Source organism: Mauremys reevesii, unplaced genomic scaffold, assembly GCF_016161935.1.
Source record: "Mauremys reevesii isolate NIE-2019 unplaced genomic scaffold, ASM1616193v1 Contig2, whole genome shotgun sequence".
Lineage (NCBI taxonomy): Eukaryota > Metazoa > Chordata > Testudines > Geoemydidae > Mauremys > Mauremys reevesii.
The window spans coordinates 1,460,551-1,478,958 of NW_024100826.1; positions in this window are offsets into that span (position 1 = coordinate 1,460,551).

The following is an 18,408-nucleotide window of genomic DNA, read 5'->3' on the forward strand; positions in this document are numbered from 1 at the left end:
GGATCAGAACATTGCGTTTTTGCAGCAGGTTACGGCATTAACAGCTTTCGTCAGCGTTCAGCCATCCTTTCTCACCAGCCCTTCTGTTGGAACACAATCCAGCACCCCCACTTTTAAGGTACCCACCAAACCTTCTCATTCCAAACAAGAGCAGCGGAAACTATCTCAAAGTAGGGGGGACCATGAGCACCCGAACTGTGTTTCCCCTCATGCCAGACATTGCCACTTCTCCCCAAGCCTCATCCTTGTGCCACCCCATCTTCCCAAGCCCCCAGCCTTCACTTGCTCCTCTCTGCAATGCCGGCTCCAGGTACCAGGCGAGCAAGCTCGTGCTTGGGGCAGCAGATTCTACGGGGCGGCATTCACCCAATCCTAGGGCGGCACAGCAGGTGTTTTTATTTTTGGTTCCCTGATCTGGCCGCCCTGTAGGGGGCGGAGGAGGGGAGCGCCTTGCAGCAAACTCGGCAAGGCAGCCCGTGTCCTTCTCTCACAGCCAACCGGAGCAGCGCAGAGGCCTCCCGGCAGGCGGCGCAGCAGTTGGGGCCATGGGGTGAGTGCCCCGCTGAAGCCCTGGCCAACACCCTTCTTTCTCTCCCCCCGGTCCCTCCCCGTCCCCCTCATTAGACTGGGCGTGCACTCTGCAGCACAGGCAGTCCCCCTGCACCCTGGCTTTGGCCGCCTTGTAGGGTTTTTTTGTTTTGTTTTTTTCTCCCTGCTTTGCCGGCCGCGCCATTTCCCCCGCCCCGTTTGCCACTCCCGCTGCGCCATTTTTTGGTCCCCGCTCCGCCCCCCCCCCCCCCCACTTTGCCGCTCCGGCTGCGCCGTGTTATTTTTTTTTCCCCCTGCTTTGCCACTCCGGCCATGCCGCAGGTTTTTTTTTTCCCATGCTTTGCCGCTCCAGCCGTGCCGTGTTTCCCCCACTCCCCGCTTTGCCGCTCCAGCCGTGTCGTCTTTTTGTTTTGTCCCCCCCACACACCCCGCTTTGCTGCTTCAGCCACACCGTGTTTTTATTTTTATTTTTCCCCTGCTTTGCCGTTCTGGCCGCCCCACCCCCCCCCCTTTTTTTTTTGTTTGGGGCGGCAAAAAAGCCAGAGCCGGCCCTGCCTCTGTTCCTCCTTCCTCCTCCCCATCACTCCCCCTTATGGCTGGTAACAAGTGGTGGGTCCATGGCCCCCTGATCCCCCTGAATCCAAATGCACTCTAGCAAAAGGCACAGGAGTTTTCTATTGCCCTAGTGCCAGGAGATCTACACTTCCTCCCTGCAGTTTGTCACAGTCCCTGACCATCCTTCCTTTGACCAGAAAAATCTGGGCCCCACTGTCTCCACCCTCAGCATTCTTTACCATTCACCTTTCATAAACTCCAGTGGTGGAGACCTCACAAAATTCATCAGGCATCCCTCAAGCACCTCTGTGTTAATGACAGCTGTATTAACCTGGGCCGAACAGGACATAGGTGTGACACACAGACCTGGTTGTGGTTCAAACTCTGTCAGCAACTCTTGGCACACCTGACACTCTCGCTACACCTAATGTACAGTTGTCACGCTTTAGAGCCAAAAGGTGGCATGTATGATATCACTGGAAAAACAAACAGCTCACTGGTCATTAATATCCTTGAGTGATGTATGTCTGGGTCTGGAGAAAGAGTTATAAATATAGGCCAGAATTATGTTCTCAAAATATGTTTGGCTAGCAATGCGTAAGCCTAGTCTGCCCTGGACAAAGAAATGGGTGTTTCTGTGTCTGACCAGCCTCATGCTCAGGCACAGTCAACGAAGGCACCTTTACATAAAAAGTAAACAAAGCCGTCAACCTAGCAAGTAGGGGAGATAGCATCTTAGCTGTAAAGACAGGGGGTCCGGACCTCAAATGAATCAACTGATTTTCCACAATATTACTGTATTACCAAAGCGGATCAACAAACGTCTTTTATGAAAGCTAATGACAAACTGGTGATTAATATCATTGTGAGATGTCAGTATTAACACTCTATGGGGAATTATGGATGCTCACTGATGATATGCTTTAAAATCTGTGACCACATAAAGAGAGAAACAGGTATTTTTCCCAGACAGTAGGGAAGGCAGCTGGCTACCTGTCACCAAGAAAATTAAGCAATATATGACCAAAAGCAATAAAAACCCAATTTACATATGAGCCAGCAGGGGGATGAGAAAACCACAGGACAGGGAGAACAGCATGAGGTCATCCTGAGCCGGGGGCAAAAACAATGAGTTTAGGAAGATCTAAGGAGACAGAAGAAGCCAACATTGCATCCATCACTGGACAGACACAAGGGGCCAGAACTCCTGCAAGCTGAGAAAGATAGGCCCTTCCAGGGGCGGCTCTAGACCCCAGCACACCAAGCGCGTGCTTGGGGCGGCATGCCGCGGGGGGCGCTCTGCCGGTCGCCGGGGGGGCGGCAGGCAGGCAGGGTGCCTTCGGCGGCACGCCTGCGGGAGGTCCACTGGAGCCGTGAGACCGGCGACCAGCAGAGCGCCCCCCACGGCATGCCGCCGTGCTTGGGGCGGCGAAATGTCTAGAGCCGCCCCTGGGCCCTTCAACCAAGGGGGTTGGCTTCTCCTGGGAATTGAACATAGGTGAGAAACCTGCTTAGTCAAAGATATTTCATCTAGGAAGACAAGGGACACCAGCCCCTTGTACTTCAGTGGAAGGTCCTGAGAGAGAGAGAGAGAGAGGTGGCTGGAAAGAAATACACCATGAACCAAGGCTGTAGCTCATTAAGTCTTAGCCACTGGAAAGTGTATTTTACTTTTATGTGCTTGTATCCACTTTGTCTTTATCCGTTGTACCTGAACTCACGGAAAACCTCTGTCTCTTTGTTAATTAACTTGCTTTACTTGTAATCTGAACAAACCATGTGCTGTGCTCGAATTGAAGTGATTGCTAACACTAGTTAAAGCACAAAGCTGAGCTTTTGTCTTCTCCTTGGAGTGTTCCAGGAGAGGGCCGGACATTTCAGGGTAGATGGTTTGGGGGAAATTTGGGACTGGGAGGCACTGGGGTCACCCTGCAAGTAGTAACCAAGGCTGGTGGAGACCAGGGTGGGGCTGTTGTGTTACAGGCAGGCTGCCAGGGCCAGAGTGCTGAACAGGGCGGCACAGCACAGACACTCAGGGAACTGCATGCTTGCAGCAGAGCATTTAAGGCACCCAGGGTTACAGGGCAGGCAGTGACAACCTCTCGCTGGTCTGGGTTGAACCCCCTAAATATGACAATGGGCTTAGTTTCTTTTCACTTAGAGCAAGCGTGTCTCATGCGCTCAGTCACTCCCATAGGTAACACATTCCCTCATACAGATGGTCTACGAGTGAGATTCCCAAGGTGAGTGCCTGGGCTCCCAACCATACTTCTTTTTCCCCAGAGGTAAACCAGGCTCCCCCCTTTACATTGGGCTTCTGCCCCTCCCTTTGCAGTTTGCACTCGCCGGATGCTGTAGCTTGCACATAATCATCAGTGAGATCGGCTGCTTCTTTGATAGAATCCAGAGGCTTATCCCAAATGGCTTGCCTGATCTCCTCAGAACAACATGCTCAGGAACTGTTCCTGGGTGAAGAGGTCAAACAACTGGTCCTAATTCTCTGACCCTGTCCCCTTGGCCCATTTTCTCGTCAAATTACACTATTTATACACAGTATCAGAGCGGTAGCCATGTTAGTCTGGATCTGTAAAAAGCAACAAAGAGTCCTGTGGCACCTTAAAGACTAACAGATGTATTGGAGCATGAGCTTTCGTGGGTGAATACCCACTTCGTCAGACGCATGCGAAAGCTCATGCTCCAATACATCTGTTAGTCTATAAGGTGCCACAGGACTCTTTGTTGTTATTTATACACACATTCCCTAAAACTCATCTTGTCATTTGTTCTGAGGCCTCAACAATTCATCTAAATGCTTCAGGAGTAATTCACATCCTTTGCAATGCACCCTTTTAAAATTCATCATATTTCAAAGCTTGGTCAATTGGCATCTCATTAAATACATCCAATGCTTTACCGGAGAGCTTAGTAATCAACATTGCGTTGTTCTTCTGCTCTGGACCTTTATGGACTTCACAGAGCCTTTCAAAAGTAGTAAGGAATTCCTTAATACGGTCTACTCCTCTGTATGCTGGGCACAGCTTATCCCAGCTGGGTATCCCTTGGGGAGAGAGCACCTGTGGATTGGGGGAATCTGTCCACGCCTTTCCTGCTCTTTCAGCTCCATTGCTCATTGGTGGGCAGCCGCTTCCAGTTCCAGGGCCCACCGATGTGCTTCTTTGGCTCTTCGCTCCACTTCCCATTTTGGGTAATCACACTTGCTCTCTCATTGTTCAGCTTCCCATTCTGGTGTCCTCGTGCTGCTTGCTCAGCATCTCTTGTCAGAGCTTATTCCTCCTTTTCCAGGCTAGCCAGTTCTTCTTTGTCGTTGTTTCACTGTCACTCATTTGAAACTTCCTTTGTTCTATTTCCACACCCGAAATAAACAGAAAATAATCAAACTGTAACCATTCTTTGATTTGTACTTGGGCATCACTTACAACTATTCTACAAAAAAAATGGCCAAACAGACCAATGGTCCATCTAGCCCAGTATCCTGTCTGCCAACAGTGGCCAATGCCAGGTGCCCTGGAGGGAATGAACATGTAAGCAGAGTCAGGATGAGCCCTACCCTGACATCTGGTGGTAAATTATGAGGAGTGGGCAAAGGAATTTCAGGAATGCACATTTGCATTGGTAAACCCACTCCACTTAGCATAACACACAGCAGCATGGGATGGTTATTTTCACAGCTGTGGAATCCCCAATTTCTTTGTTATTGGGGCAGGAAGGAAAAAAACGGGCTGTTACCTTAATTATGTGAATGAGGAACTATGAGACTGCTTTATGACAGAAATGACTCAACCTACATTAAATAGTACTTGCTAGACAAGGGACAGGGGTCCCAAAACCCAGTGAAGGGAGAGAGGTTGGGGACTGGTGTGTGTACCTCATGGTATGGGCCCCTTTTGAGGGCCTGGAACACCAATTGCACTTCCTCCTCTCTCCACTGTTAAAGAGCAGAGCTAATTTTTAATCCTTTAGGAGTCCATTTAGAGGTTGCTGACCTGAATTCATGTTGGGCCATGTGGCACTGGGGCTCTCCTACTACAAGTTGAAATCACTAAGAGCTGAAATCACTAAAAGAGCTAAGCTTACTGAGCTGAGATCACTGAGTGCTGTGTTAAGTAGTGGGAGAGCCTGAAGATCTATCACCAAGCAGCTGGCAGAGCGGAGCAGTCTGCAGCACGTTGGAGCAGCCCATGGAACAGTGAGCAGTGTGGAGCGATTTGCGGGGACGGCTGACGTGGTTCACGGGTCTGCTGAAGGAGCGGCACAGCTGGTGGAGTGGAGCCAGTCGTGGTGAAGGCTGCAGCAGAACTCCACGGAGAAGCGGGGCAGTCGGCCCTGGCCCACGTAAGGTGTCCCTTAGCACCTTGTGTGCGTGACCCCTCTCCCCCCATTTCCACCCAGGCTGGGGGGGGGTAAAACTCTGCAGATAAACTTTTGAACTCTGGGGTGGCACTGACCAGAGACTGAGACTTTTGGGTTGTTGGACTTTGGGGTGATTGGACTTAAGACCCTAAGGACAGTGCCAAATGTACTTGGAGGTGGGTTTTGCTTATGGTTTGTGTATAGTCCTGTTTGTGGTGTCTCTCCAACGTGATGCCGCATTGTTTCCCTCCTTTATTAAAAGGATTTTGCTACACTCAGACTTCGTGCTTGCGAGTGGGGAAGTATTGCCTCCTAGAGGCGCCCGGAGGGGTGGTAGGTAATTGTCCCAGGTCACTGGGTGGGGGCTCAAGCCGGTTTTGCATTGTGTTATTGAAACGGAACCCCTGGATACTGAACACGGCCCTTGTTGCTGCCAATTTAGAGGGGCAGAAGGGTTACAAACAGAACAGTGCAATTATCCAGTGACCCATCCGCTGTCATCCAGTCCCAGCTTTTGGCAGTCAGAGGCTAGAAACACCCAGCACATTGGGTTCCACCTCTGCTCATCCTGGCTATTAGCCATTGTTGTCAGATGTTACCGGTGTGGTGCTCTGCTCTATTCAATGTTGATAACAGTCGGCTGCGTGTGTGTGTTCCCCAGGGATGTTTCACGCCCTAGGCAAAACTTCCACCTTAGAATCATAGAATCATAGAAACTCAGGGTTGGAAGGGACCTCAGGAAGTCATCTAGTCCAACCCCCTGCTCAAAGCAGGACCAAACCCAACTAAATAATCCCAGCCAGGGCTTTGTCAAGCCTGACCTTAAAAACCTCTAAGGAAGGAGATTCCACCACCTCCCTAGGTAACCCACTCCAGTTCTTCACCACCCTACTAGTGAAAAAGTTTTTCCTAATGTCCAACCTAAACCTCCTGTTCTGCAACTTGAGACCATTACTCCTTGTTCTGTCATCTTCTACCACTGAGAACAGTCTAGATCCATCCTCTTTGGAACCCCCTTTCAGGTAGTTGAAAGCAGCTATCAAATCCCCCCTCATTCTTCTCTTCTGCAGGCTAAACAATCCCAGTTCCCTCAGCCTCTCTTCATAAGTCATGTGCTCCAGCCCCCTAATCATTTTTGTTGCCCTCCGCTGGACTCTCTCCAATTTATCCACAACCTTCTTGTAGTGTGGGGCCCAAAACTGGACACAGTACTCCAAATGAGGCCTCACCAGTGCTGAATAGAGGGGAATGATCACATCCCTCGATCTGCTGGAAATGCCCCTACTTATACAACCCAAAATGCCACTTTCCCCTCCTTTAAGTGGTTCAGAATTGATTCCTTGAGGACCTGTTCCATGATTTTTCCAGGGACTGAGGTGAGACTGACTGGCCTGTAGTTCCCTGGATCTTCCTTCTTCCCTTTTTTAAAGATGGGCACTACATTAGCTTTTTTCCAGTCATCCGGGACCTCCCCCGATCGCCACGATTTTTCAAAGATAACGGCCAATGGCTCTGCAATCTCATCGGCCAACTCCTTTAGCACCCTCAGATGCAGCGCTTGTGCTCGTCCAGCTTTTCTAAATAGTCCCGAACTCCTTCTTTCTTCACAGAGAGCTGGTGACCTCCTCCCCATACCTTGCTGCAGAGTGCAGCTGTCTGGGAGCTGACCTTGTCTGTGAAGACAGAGGCAAAAAAAGCATTGAGTACACTAGCTTTCTCCACATCCTCTGTCACTAGGTTCCCTCCCTCATTCAGCAAGGGGCCCACACTTTCCTTGACTTTCTTCTTGTTGCTAACATACCTGAAGAAACCCTTCTTGTTACTCCTAACATCTCCGGCTAGCTGCAACTCCAAGCGTGATTTGGCCTTCCTAATTTCACTCCTGCATGCCTGAGCAATACTTTTATACTCCTCCCTGGTTATTTGTCCAATCTTCCACTTCTTGTACGCTGTTTTTTTGTGTTTAAGATGAGCAAGGATTTCACTGTTAAGCCAAGCTGGTCGCCTGCCATATTTACTTTTCTTCCTACACATCGGGATGGTTTGTTCCTGCAACCTCAATAAGGATTCTTTAAAATACAGCCAGCTTTCCTCGACTCCTTTCCCCGTCATGTTATTCTCCCAGGGAACCTTGCCCATCAGTTCCCTGAGGGAGTCGAAGTCTGCTTTTCTGAAGATCAGGATCTCTGTTCTACTGCTCTCCTTTCTTCCTTGTGTCAGGATCCTGAACTCGACCATCTCATGGTCACTACCTCCCAGGTTCCAATCCACTATTGCTTCCTCTACTATTTCTTCCCTGTTTGTGAGCAGCAGGTCAAGAAGAGCTTTTCCCCTAGTTGGTTCCTCCAGCACTTGCACCAGGAAATTGTCCCCTACACTTTCCAGAAACTTCCTGGATTGTCTGTGCACTGCTGTATTGCTCTCCCAGCAGATATCGGGGGGATTAAAGTCACCCATGAGAACCAGGGCCTGTGATCTAGCAACTTCTGTTAGTTGCTGGAAGAAAGCCTCGTCCACCTCATCCCCCTCGTCTGGTGGTCTGTAGCAGACTCCCACCACGACATCACCCTTGTTGTTCATACTTCTAAATTTAATCCAGAGACTCTCAGGTATTTCTGCAGTTTCATACTGGAGCTCTGAGCAGTCATACTGCTCTCTTACATACAACGCAACTCCCCCACCTTTTCTGCCCTGCCTATCCTTCCTGAACAGTTTATATCCATCCATGACAGTACTCCAATCATGTGAGTTATCCCACCAAGTCTCTGTTATTCCAATTACATCATAATTCCTTGACTGTGCCAGGACTTCTAGTTCTCCCTGCTTGTTCCCCAGGCTTCTTGCATTTGTGTATAGGCATGTAAGATGACTCACTGATCATCCTGGTGTCCCAGTATGGGGCTGGAGCCCTCCCCTCTTGCACTCACCTACTTGTGCTTTCTCCCGATATCCCACTTCCCCACTTACCTCGGGTTTTGGTCTCCTTCCCCTGGTGAACCTAGTTTAAAGCCCTCCTCACTAGGTTAGCCAGCCTGCTTGCAAAGATGCTCTTCCCTCTCTTCGTGAGGTGGACCCCGTCTCTGCCTAGCAATCCTTCTTCTTGAAAGACCATCCCATTGTCAAAGAATCCAAACCCTTCTCTCCGACACCATCTTCATAGCCATTCATTGATTTCCACTATTCAACGGTCTCTACCCTGGCCTTTTCCTGCCACAGGGAGGATAGACGAGAACACCACTTGCGCCTCAAACTCCTTTATCCTTCTTCCCAGAGCCACGTATTCTGCAGTGATATGCTCAAGGTCATTCTTGGCAGTATCATTGGTGCCCACGTGGAGAAGCAGGAAGGGGTAGCGATCTGAGGGATTGATGAGTCTTGACAGTCTCTCCGTCACATCATGAATCCTAGCCCCTGGCAAGCAGCACACCTCTCGGTTTTCCCGGTCAGGGCGGCAGATAGATGACTCAGTCCCCCTGAGGAGAGAGTCCCCGACCACCACCACCCTCCTCCTCCTCTTGGGAGTGGTGGTCGTGGAACCCCCATCCCTAGGACTGCGCATCTCATGCCTTCCAGTCAGTGGAGTCTCCTTCTGCTCTGTTCCCTCAGATGTATCATCCACTCCACTCTACTCTCTGCACTAGTACCTGCGGAGAGAACACGAAAACGGTTGCTCACCTGCACCTGTGTTTCTGGTACATGGACGTTTCTGGTACTCTTTCCTCTTCTGGAAGTCACATGCCGCCAATTATCCTCACTGGCCTTCTGTCCTCGCTGCGTAGCCTGCTCTGAATCTTCAGAACATTGTGCCCGCTGAAGCTGATCCTGACGTCTATCACCTTGCACCCTCCCCAAGCCCCCACCCTGAGGCGCCCCCTGCGGCAGCTCCCCCCCTCCGCCCTGAGGTGCCCCCCCTTCAGCAGCTCCCCACCCTCCGCCCTGAGGCGCCCCCTCTGCCCCAGCTCACTCCTGCTCCACCTGAACCCCGAGCACGCCGTGGCTGCTTCACTTCTCCCGCCTCCCAGCCTTGCGGCGCCAATCAGCTTAGGCGCCGCAAGCCTGGGAGGCGGGAGAAGTGAAGCAGCCACAGCGTGCTCGGGGAGGAGGCGGGGCAGGGGTGATCTGGGGCGGGTAGTTCCACTGCGTGCCGCCCCCCCCCCCTTACTTGCTGCAGGCGGCCCTCCCTGCGCTCCCCTGCCCCAGCTCCCGCCGCCTAAATGCCGGCGGCGACCGGGGCAGCTGAAGATCCGGCCACCGCGGTCGCTGCCAAAGAAAATGCCGCCCCCCAAATCCTAGTGCCCTAGGCAACCACCTAGGTCACCTAAATGATTGCACCGGCCCTAGTGTTCCCTCTGTCTGATGCCCCAGCTCTGCAGATCACTGGCACAGCAGACCCTGAGAGAACCCTCAATGACCACAGATTCTGATAAGGTACGAAGGCACCCGGCCAGGTTTATTGCCAAATGAAACACAGTCTCTAGCTCCCCAGATCAGATATCTACAGTTCTGCTAGTACATATGTGCTCCCTGACAATGGACACAACTCAGTCAGTGGCGGGACACTCCACTGCCCCCTAGGCTGGACAAAGACACTGCCCCAGGCGTGCATTCTTATACACAGGTACAAACATGTTACATATCACTCCTGACGCATAGAGGTACAACCCCTGTACGTGTGAGGGTGTTGCCGGCACAGAGTGCCCGAGGGGGGGCAACAGCGGGGTTCGTTGCCCGGTGTGCATCGCACTAATTAACACACCAGGGTGGAGAAGCTAACACAAGTTTATTTGAGCTCAAATAAGGTGCAAGGGAGAAATAGCAATCTCAAATCCTGCACACCCGCACGCAGGCAGGGTCCCAGTATTTATACCCCCCTTTGTTTTGTTTTGTTTGTACTTTTTTACTGTGTGGGCTATTTTTTTATGCATATAACCTTGATTACAGCATTTGCTTTTTGCCTATTTTATTTAGTATTGGCTGCATCTAGTGCTAACCGGCCTTGGAGCTGCTAGCAGTCAGCACATAGCACAGGAGGTTACAAAAGTTTAGTAAGGCTAACAGAAGCGCTTAACATGGAGGTACTTTGGTTCACATAGGCCTAGAGCAAGAAGTCTTCATTGACACTCATGGTCTTCCATCCTCCCGAGTTACCTAGATTTATGCCTAGTGACACCAACAAGGGTGCCGCCTCTCACACAACAACTCTATCATATTACCTTCCTGCCCCTGTCTTTAGGATAGGTCAGCCTGTTCCTGTTATCTGTGGGGAATGTGCTCTGGTACCATCCTGACATGTGTTTCCATAACTAGTGCCCAGTACCTTTTAGATATGTGTATTTTTGCAACATCAGCCTCCTTCTTGCCAGATTCTGTGAGCAGGGCCTGCCTCTGGACCACTGCTTAACTTTGCTTTATGTTAACAAAGTCTTGATCATTACTTTAGTTCAGGCCTTAGGCTTTATACCAGGCCTCTGAAGCAAGAGTTTATGTTTCAGGGCCTCATCTTACTACAGCCATTGATGAACCAATCCTCCATGAATTTATCTAGTTCTTTTCTGAACCCTATTATAGTTTTGGCCTTTACCTCATTGCCAGGGGATGTTTTCCACATGTTGATTGTGCATTGTGTGAAGAAATACTTTGTTTGTTTTTAAACTGCTGTCTAGTCATTTCAGTGGGTGAAGTTGCTTAAATTCATTGGTATGTTATATGAAAGCATAAATAACACTTCCCTATTCACTTTCTCCACACCAGTCATGATTTTATAGACCTCTATCATCTCCCCTCTTAGTCTCTTTTCCAAGCTTCACAGTCTTTTCCATCTCTCCTCATGTGGAAACTGTTCTAGACCCCTCATCATTTTTGTTGCCCTTCTCTGTACATTTCCCAATTTTAACATTACTTTTGCATTACTTTATATTTAACATTTTAAAACTCTGAACCAGAGAAGTATTCAAGATGTGGGCACTCCAGGGATTTTACCAGTGCTTGAAGTGCAAACCCCAGTCAGATAGCAAGCTGTGTGTGTAAATCTTGTTTGACTACACTAATGTGATGCTTGGGGGGTTCAACCCAGATCAGTAAGGGGTTTTGTCATCACCTGGGTAATCCTGGTAATCCTGGGTGCCTCTGTTTTGCGCAGCTTTGAATCAGTGCCCTGACACCAGCAATGGGTATAACCAGGGCCTCCAGCACATCCTCTCCCAGGTCCCCCTTCCCCACAGCATTCTCTCCTATGGGATTCAGGGGGTGGGGCCCTGGAGCAAGGGGGGGGGGAATTTCTCTCAGGTGCCACCTCCCCAGACTGTGGTTAATGAGCTGCAGAAGCAGATTTACCATAAAACAACCCATGCGGTGGCACAGGGCCCCCAACAACAGAGGGCCCCCAAAATGCAGGACAAATCTCATCTGACAACCTGTCCCTGAATCCTGGCCGGCAGCGCAGAAGGGCTCAGGCAGGAGGTTGGGGTTCAGTATGGGGTGGGGGGGTCGGTAACTTTATTTTCATTTACTTCCCATTACTTATAATATAGGAGGAGGATGAAGAAAAAAATGAAAAACTGGGGGGAGATAAAAGAGAATGTTCTTTTTTCTAGGCTGGTTCCTGAGGGGGGCCCCCAAAAATGAAGCTGTGCACAGGGCCACTAACTCTAAATCCGCCACTGATGAGCTGACACTCAGATGCAGCAAGGATGGGGCTGGGGGTGCTGGAGTACAGTGAGGTTCACAGATCCTTATATATCCCATTGCTCCCCTCACCCCAGAGGAGACCCCAGAACTTGCCCTCTCCAGGGCCCATCCTCCCCTCCGCCTCTCTGCTGGGGCTGCCCCTGGGGAACAGTTAGTGGTTGCTGTGGTGGTGAGTTCTCACCCTCCCCTCCAGGGACCACACACCCAAAGCCCTGCACCCTCATGCCCAGCCTTGCTTTGCCCTGGCATCCTGTCCAGGGCAACAGACCTCCCTGGGTGATGGGGCCAGCCCTGCAAGAGCCTCTCAGCTGGGGTCTAACTGTGGTCTGGAGGGTTACAGCACTAGATTGGGCCTCAGGTGGCCTGGGTTCAAGCCCAGATTGGCCAAAAACTCCCTGTGGGACCTTGGGCAGGTTCCTGTATCTCTCTAGGCCTCGGTTCTCCAGGTGCACGGGGGAGTCAGGGTTGCCATGGGTGGGTATGGGTAGTAGCACACTAGATCAGTGGTTCTCAACCTATTTACCATGGGGACCACATATGCAGCTCCCTAGGTGTTATGTGGGCCACTTCCACACAACATATATACTACCTGTATGGCTGTGAGGATGTCACGTGGGCTGTGGCTGTGTGCTGATTGGGCTGCAAGCAGCCTGCAGGTTGAGAACCACTGCACTAGATACGACTATCAGCCTGGCCCTTCCAGTAGGGTAGGGCTCAGCCCAGCACTGCATATTGCACGTGGGTTCTAGCCAGCCTTGCAGTCTGCTCTGCTCTCATCATGCCCATGGATTCCTGGCTGGAGGCCCCAGAGGATTCTGGATCTGTGCTTATGGGATCCCTTACTCTGCAGATGCCGGATAAGGAGCTGCTTCTGCCGCCTTACTATCTCGTGTGGCAGCTACCCTCTCTCCTGAGCTTAGCATATTCCCCTCTGAGCTACAGTGATAAGGGGAAACCACTAACAGATAGGGCCAGGGTGTTGTGGGACTGCTTCCTCTTTCACATCTGATAAACCCCACTGGCACTTGTTCTAGGTGGCTGATAAGCTGTTCACAGCCCCTGGTGATCTGGCCTTAACAGATCTTGGTTTTTTTCTGTTGAGTTGAATTTGTGACTGGGGTAGGAGATGCCAGATGGGCTGGCTAGGGAGTGGGGCTGTGACCGGAGTCCCAGGGGAGTCAGCTGAGGTCACTCATTTAGGGTGAACGGCAAAGAATGGGGCAGACAATCCCCAAAGCTAGTGGATATTCCAATACTTAGATTTACCAAACCAGCACAGAACAGCTTCTATAATATCTCACTGGTTACCCAAAAGCCAACTGTGATGGGTTGGATCACAGAAACCGTCGTGGGAGCTGCCACCTAATGTGCCAAGACTACTTCTACCCCTGCTTTCCCTGCCAGCTCAGGACCCCAGCACCCTGTCTTGCTGAGCCAGACATGCCCATCTGCTCCAGCACAGACCCAGGGTCTGAATTACTTGCCCCAAAGCTGCAGACTTAACTGAAAGCAGATAACAGAAGTGTTCTTGTCTTTAACACTCGGATGCCCAAATCCCAATGGGGTCTAAACCCAAATAAATTCGTTTTACCCTGTATACAGCTTATACAGGGTAAACTCATAAATTGTTTGCCCTCTATAACACTGATAAAGAGAGATGCACAGTTGTTTGCTCCCCCAGGTATGACATACTCTGAGTTAATTAATAAGTAAAAAGTGATTTTATTAAATACAGAAAGTAGGATTTAAATGGTTCCAAGCAGTAACAGACAGAACAAAGTAAGTCACCAAGCAAAATAAAATAAAACACACAAATCTATGTCTAATCAAACTGAATACAGATAAGATCTTCACCAGTGCCAGAATGCTCCCCTTTTACAGGCTAATCTCCTGTTAGTCCAGGTCCAGCAATCACTCATACTCCTTACAGTCACTGCCCTTTGTTCCGGTTTCTTTCAGGTATCTTTGGGAGTGGAAAGGCTCTCGCTTTAGCCAGCTGAAGACAAAATGGAAAGGTCTCCCCTGGGCTTAAATAGACTTTCTCTTGTGGGTGGAGACCCCGTCCTCCTTCCTATGCCAAGTCCAGCTACAAATGGAGTTTTGGAGTCACCTGGGCAAGTCACATGTCCATGCATGACTCACAGTCTTTACAAGCAGAAGCCATTGTCCACATGGTATCTTGTATGTCCCCAGGAAGATTTCTTATGTGGATTGGAGCATTCCAAGCTGCATTGTTCCCCAAGTGCTTCCTGATTGGGTACTTAACCTTGTGAATTCCTTTCTAAAGAAGCTGACCAAATGCTTAGGCCTTGGCTACACTTGTGAGTTACAGCGCAAGAAAGCCGCCCACAGCGCTGTATCTCACTCCCCATCCACACTGGCAAGGCATGTACAGGACTGTATCTCCACGGCTACAGCGCTGCTGGTACTCCACCTCCCCAAGAGGAATAAAGATTATTGCGCTGCTGCTGCTGCGCTGTGGCACCAGTGTGGCCACCCAATGCGCTCTGATTGGCCTCCAGAAGTATTCGGCAGTATCCCACAACGCCTGTTCTAGCCACTCTGGTCATCAGTTTGGCCTCAGGTGACCAACCGTCAGACCCGCCCTTTATATTCCCCAGGAATTTTAAAAATCCTCCTCCTGTTTGCTCAGCCAGGCGTGGAGTGCTATCAGTGAATCTTTCCAGGTGACCATGTCTCCATGCGCCAAGCAAGCCCAAGTATGGAACAATGGCGAGTTGCTGGACCTCATCAGTGTTTGGGGGGAGGAAGCTGTCCAGTCCCAGCTGCGCTCCAGCCGTAGGAATTACGATACCTTCGGGTAGATATCAAGGGCCATGATGGAAAGGGGCCATGACTGGGATGCATTTCAGTGCAGGATTAAAGTGAAGGAGCTGTGAAATGCCTACCACAAAGCTCATGAGGCAAATAACCGCTCCGATGCTGCTCCACGACCTGCCAATTCTACAAAGAGCTGGATGCAATACTTGGGGGTGACCCCACCTCCACTCCGAGTATGACCATGGACACTTCAGAGCGGGGGAAGGAAGAGGAGGTGGAGGAAAGTGGGAGTGAGGGTGCTGGGGTGGGGGGAGACACCCTGGAATCCCTGGAGGCATGCAGCCAGGAGCTCTTCTTGAGCCAGGAGGAAGGAAGCCAGTTGCAGCAGCTGGTACTTGGTGGAGGACAAACAGAAGAGCAGGTTCCCGGTAAGAGGCTTTTTTTTTTTCCGGGACGGAATTTTTTTGGTGCAGGCTCTTTGGGAGAGAAGGGTTAGGGCTGCATACATGCCTAGATGTGGAATAGCACATTGATGTGGTCTATCACATCGCGGTAATTGGCCTCAATGATCTCTTCGAAAGTCTCATCCAGAACGTGGGCAATGCGCTCGCGCAGGTTTCTTGGGAGAGCCACTGTGGTCCTTGTCCCAGTCCGGCTAACATGTCCACACCACTGTGCAGTGAGGGGCAGGGGGATCATTGCTGCACACAGGCAAGCTGCATATGGGCCAGGGCGGAAGCCGCATTGCAGTAGAAGGCCCTCCTTTTCTTCCCAGGTCACCCTCAGCAGCGAGATATCTTCCAGGACAAACTCCTGTGGAAAATGTTGGGACAGTGTTCAGTGTATGTGCCCCCTGCAGCTGTTGGCTCTCCCCAAGGCACAGAAACCCAGAGGACAGTACAACCATGAAACGAAACCCAGAGGACACTACAGCCATGAAACAATCAGTCCCCCTTACTCACCATTTTGTGGCTCCCGTGGGTTATGTGTGCTCTCTTTGGGATGGGAAAATTATGCTATTGTGTAGCTTGTGTGTGCCCTCCTTAAGTGTGGGGGAATCATTACTCTGTCTGGTATAAACAATGCTGCTTCTGTTAAGTGTTGCATTTTGCCTTTACAGATGCAACCTTGAGATCTAAGCAGTCCGTGTTATCACCGGCTGAGAGACTGCAAAGACTCAGTAAGAGGCTGTGAAAAAGCAAAGAGATGCTGCAGGAAGTGATGCATCAATCTCTTAAAGGGAATCAAAAAGCACAGGAGTGTAGGGAGAACGAAAGCAGGATCCGCCAGAAAAACGCAGCGCACCGTCAGCGAAGCACGAAGCACCAGCAGCAAAGCACAGATCGGCTGATAAGCATCATGGAGTGCCAAGCAGACTCTATCCAGGCGTTCGTAGCCAGGCAGGCAGAGCACTACCCCCACCCCCACCCCACAGCCCTTGTCCCAGAACTCTTTCCCTTGTGCCCCCATGTCACCCTAACCCACTTTCCCCAACATCCGGGTTCTTACCACCACCAGCTGCCTCCAACACCTGTATCTTCACCACCCAGCTCTGAAAACTACGACACTTACCCTCCGCGCTCAACCCCCATCACCATGCAGTATAGCCATCCTGAAGTGCAGCACACATTGCACAGCACTCCAGACAGGACATACGCCACCCCACCCCCTTGCCCTTTCTGATTCCCAAGAAGTTGTGTTTCTTTTCAATATTTGAATTTTCTTTTCAATAAATGGATTCTTTGGCTTTGAAAACATTCTTTATTATTGTATAAAGTAAAAGATACCTTAGCCCAGGAAAGAAACAGGCACTGCAAATAAGCTTAGCAAACACAGATTCCTACTAACATTGTAACCACTGCACTTCACTCCCGTGCAGGGCACCAGACATTACTGCTGGTATTCAGCCTCAAATTACTCCCTCAAGGAATCCCTAATCCTTGCAGCTCCGCGTTGGGCCCCTCTAATAGCCTTGCTCTCTGGCTGTGCAAATTCAGCATCCAGGTGTTGAACCTCGGAGGTCCATGCCTGACTGGAGCTTTCATCCATCCCTTCACAAATAATATGGAGGGTACAGCACATGGATATACCCACAGGATGCTGTGTTTGGCCAAGTCCAGCTTCCCATACAGAGATCGCCAGCGGCCCTTTAAATGGCCAAAAGCACACTACACAGTCATTCGGCACCAGCTCAGCCTGTAGTTGAACCGTTCCTTTCTGCTGTCAAGGCTCCCTGTGCAGGGTTTCATGAGCCACAGCATTAATGGGTAAGCCGGGTCTCCAAGGATCACAATGGGCATTTCGACTTCCCCTACTGTGATCTTCAGCTGTGGGAAAAAAGTCCCAGCCTGCAGCTTCCTAAACAGGCCAGTGTTCCAAAAGATGCGTGCATCATGCACCTTTCCAGGCCAGCCTGCATTAATAATGAAATGCCCACGGTGATCCACTAGCGCCTGGAGAACCCCTTCCAATTAATGATGCTAGGTGGGGTGGTGCCAGAATAGGAATATGCATCCCATCTATCGCCCCTCCACAGTTAGGGAAACCCATTTGTGCAAAGCCATCCACAATGTCCTGCACGTTACCCGGAGTCACAGTTCTTCTGAGCAGGATGTGATTAATGGCCTTGCAAACTTGCATCAACATGATTCCAACGGTCGACTTTCCCCACTCCAAACTGGTTCTGGAGTTGCCAGCTTCCAGATTGCAATAGCCCACCCACTTCTTCACCGGCAGGGCAACTCACAATCTCATGTCCTTGCGCCGCAGGGTGGGGGCGAGCTCCTCATACAGTCCCATGAAAGTGGCTTTTCTCATCCGAAAGTTCTGCAGCCACTGCTCGTCATCCCAGACTTGCATGACAATGTGATCCCACCAATTGTTTCCCGAGCCCAAAAGCGGCGTTCCACAGTGCTGAGCATGTCCATGAATGCTACAAGCAATTTAGTATCGGACGCATTAAGCGACTCGATATCATCATCAGACTCCTCACTGTCACTTTGGATCTTAAGGAATAGCTCGACTGTCAAACGTGACGTGCCGGCGAGACTCATCAGCATACTCCTCAGCAGTTCAGGCTCCATTTCCCACAGACCAAAACAGAACACAGATCGCACTGCACAGAAACCATTGAAAGATGGTGTTGAATGTCCAAATGTGGACGGAAACACAGGGATTGCTGGGATGAGAAGTGATGCATCATGGGGTGTTGGGACAGGACCCAGAATGCCCCGCACCCCCCGCACCCTTGCCACAACCCACGGTGCCAGAATGGGAAGAGGTGCTCTGTGGGATAGCTGCCTATAATGCACCGCCCCCAATGCCGCTGCAAACGCCTCAAATGTGGCCACGACAGTGTGCTGGCAGCTGTCAGTGTGGACAGACTGCAGCACTTTCCCTCCTCAGCTGTACGAAGGCGGGTTTAACTCACAGCACTGTACAGCTGCAAGTGTAGCCATACCCTTA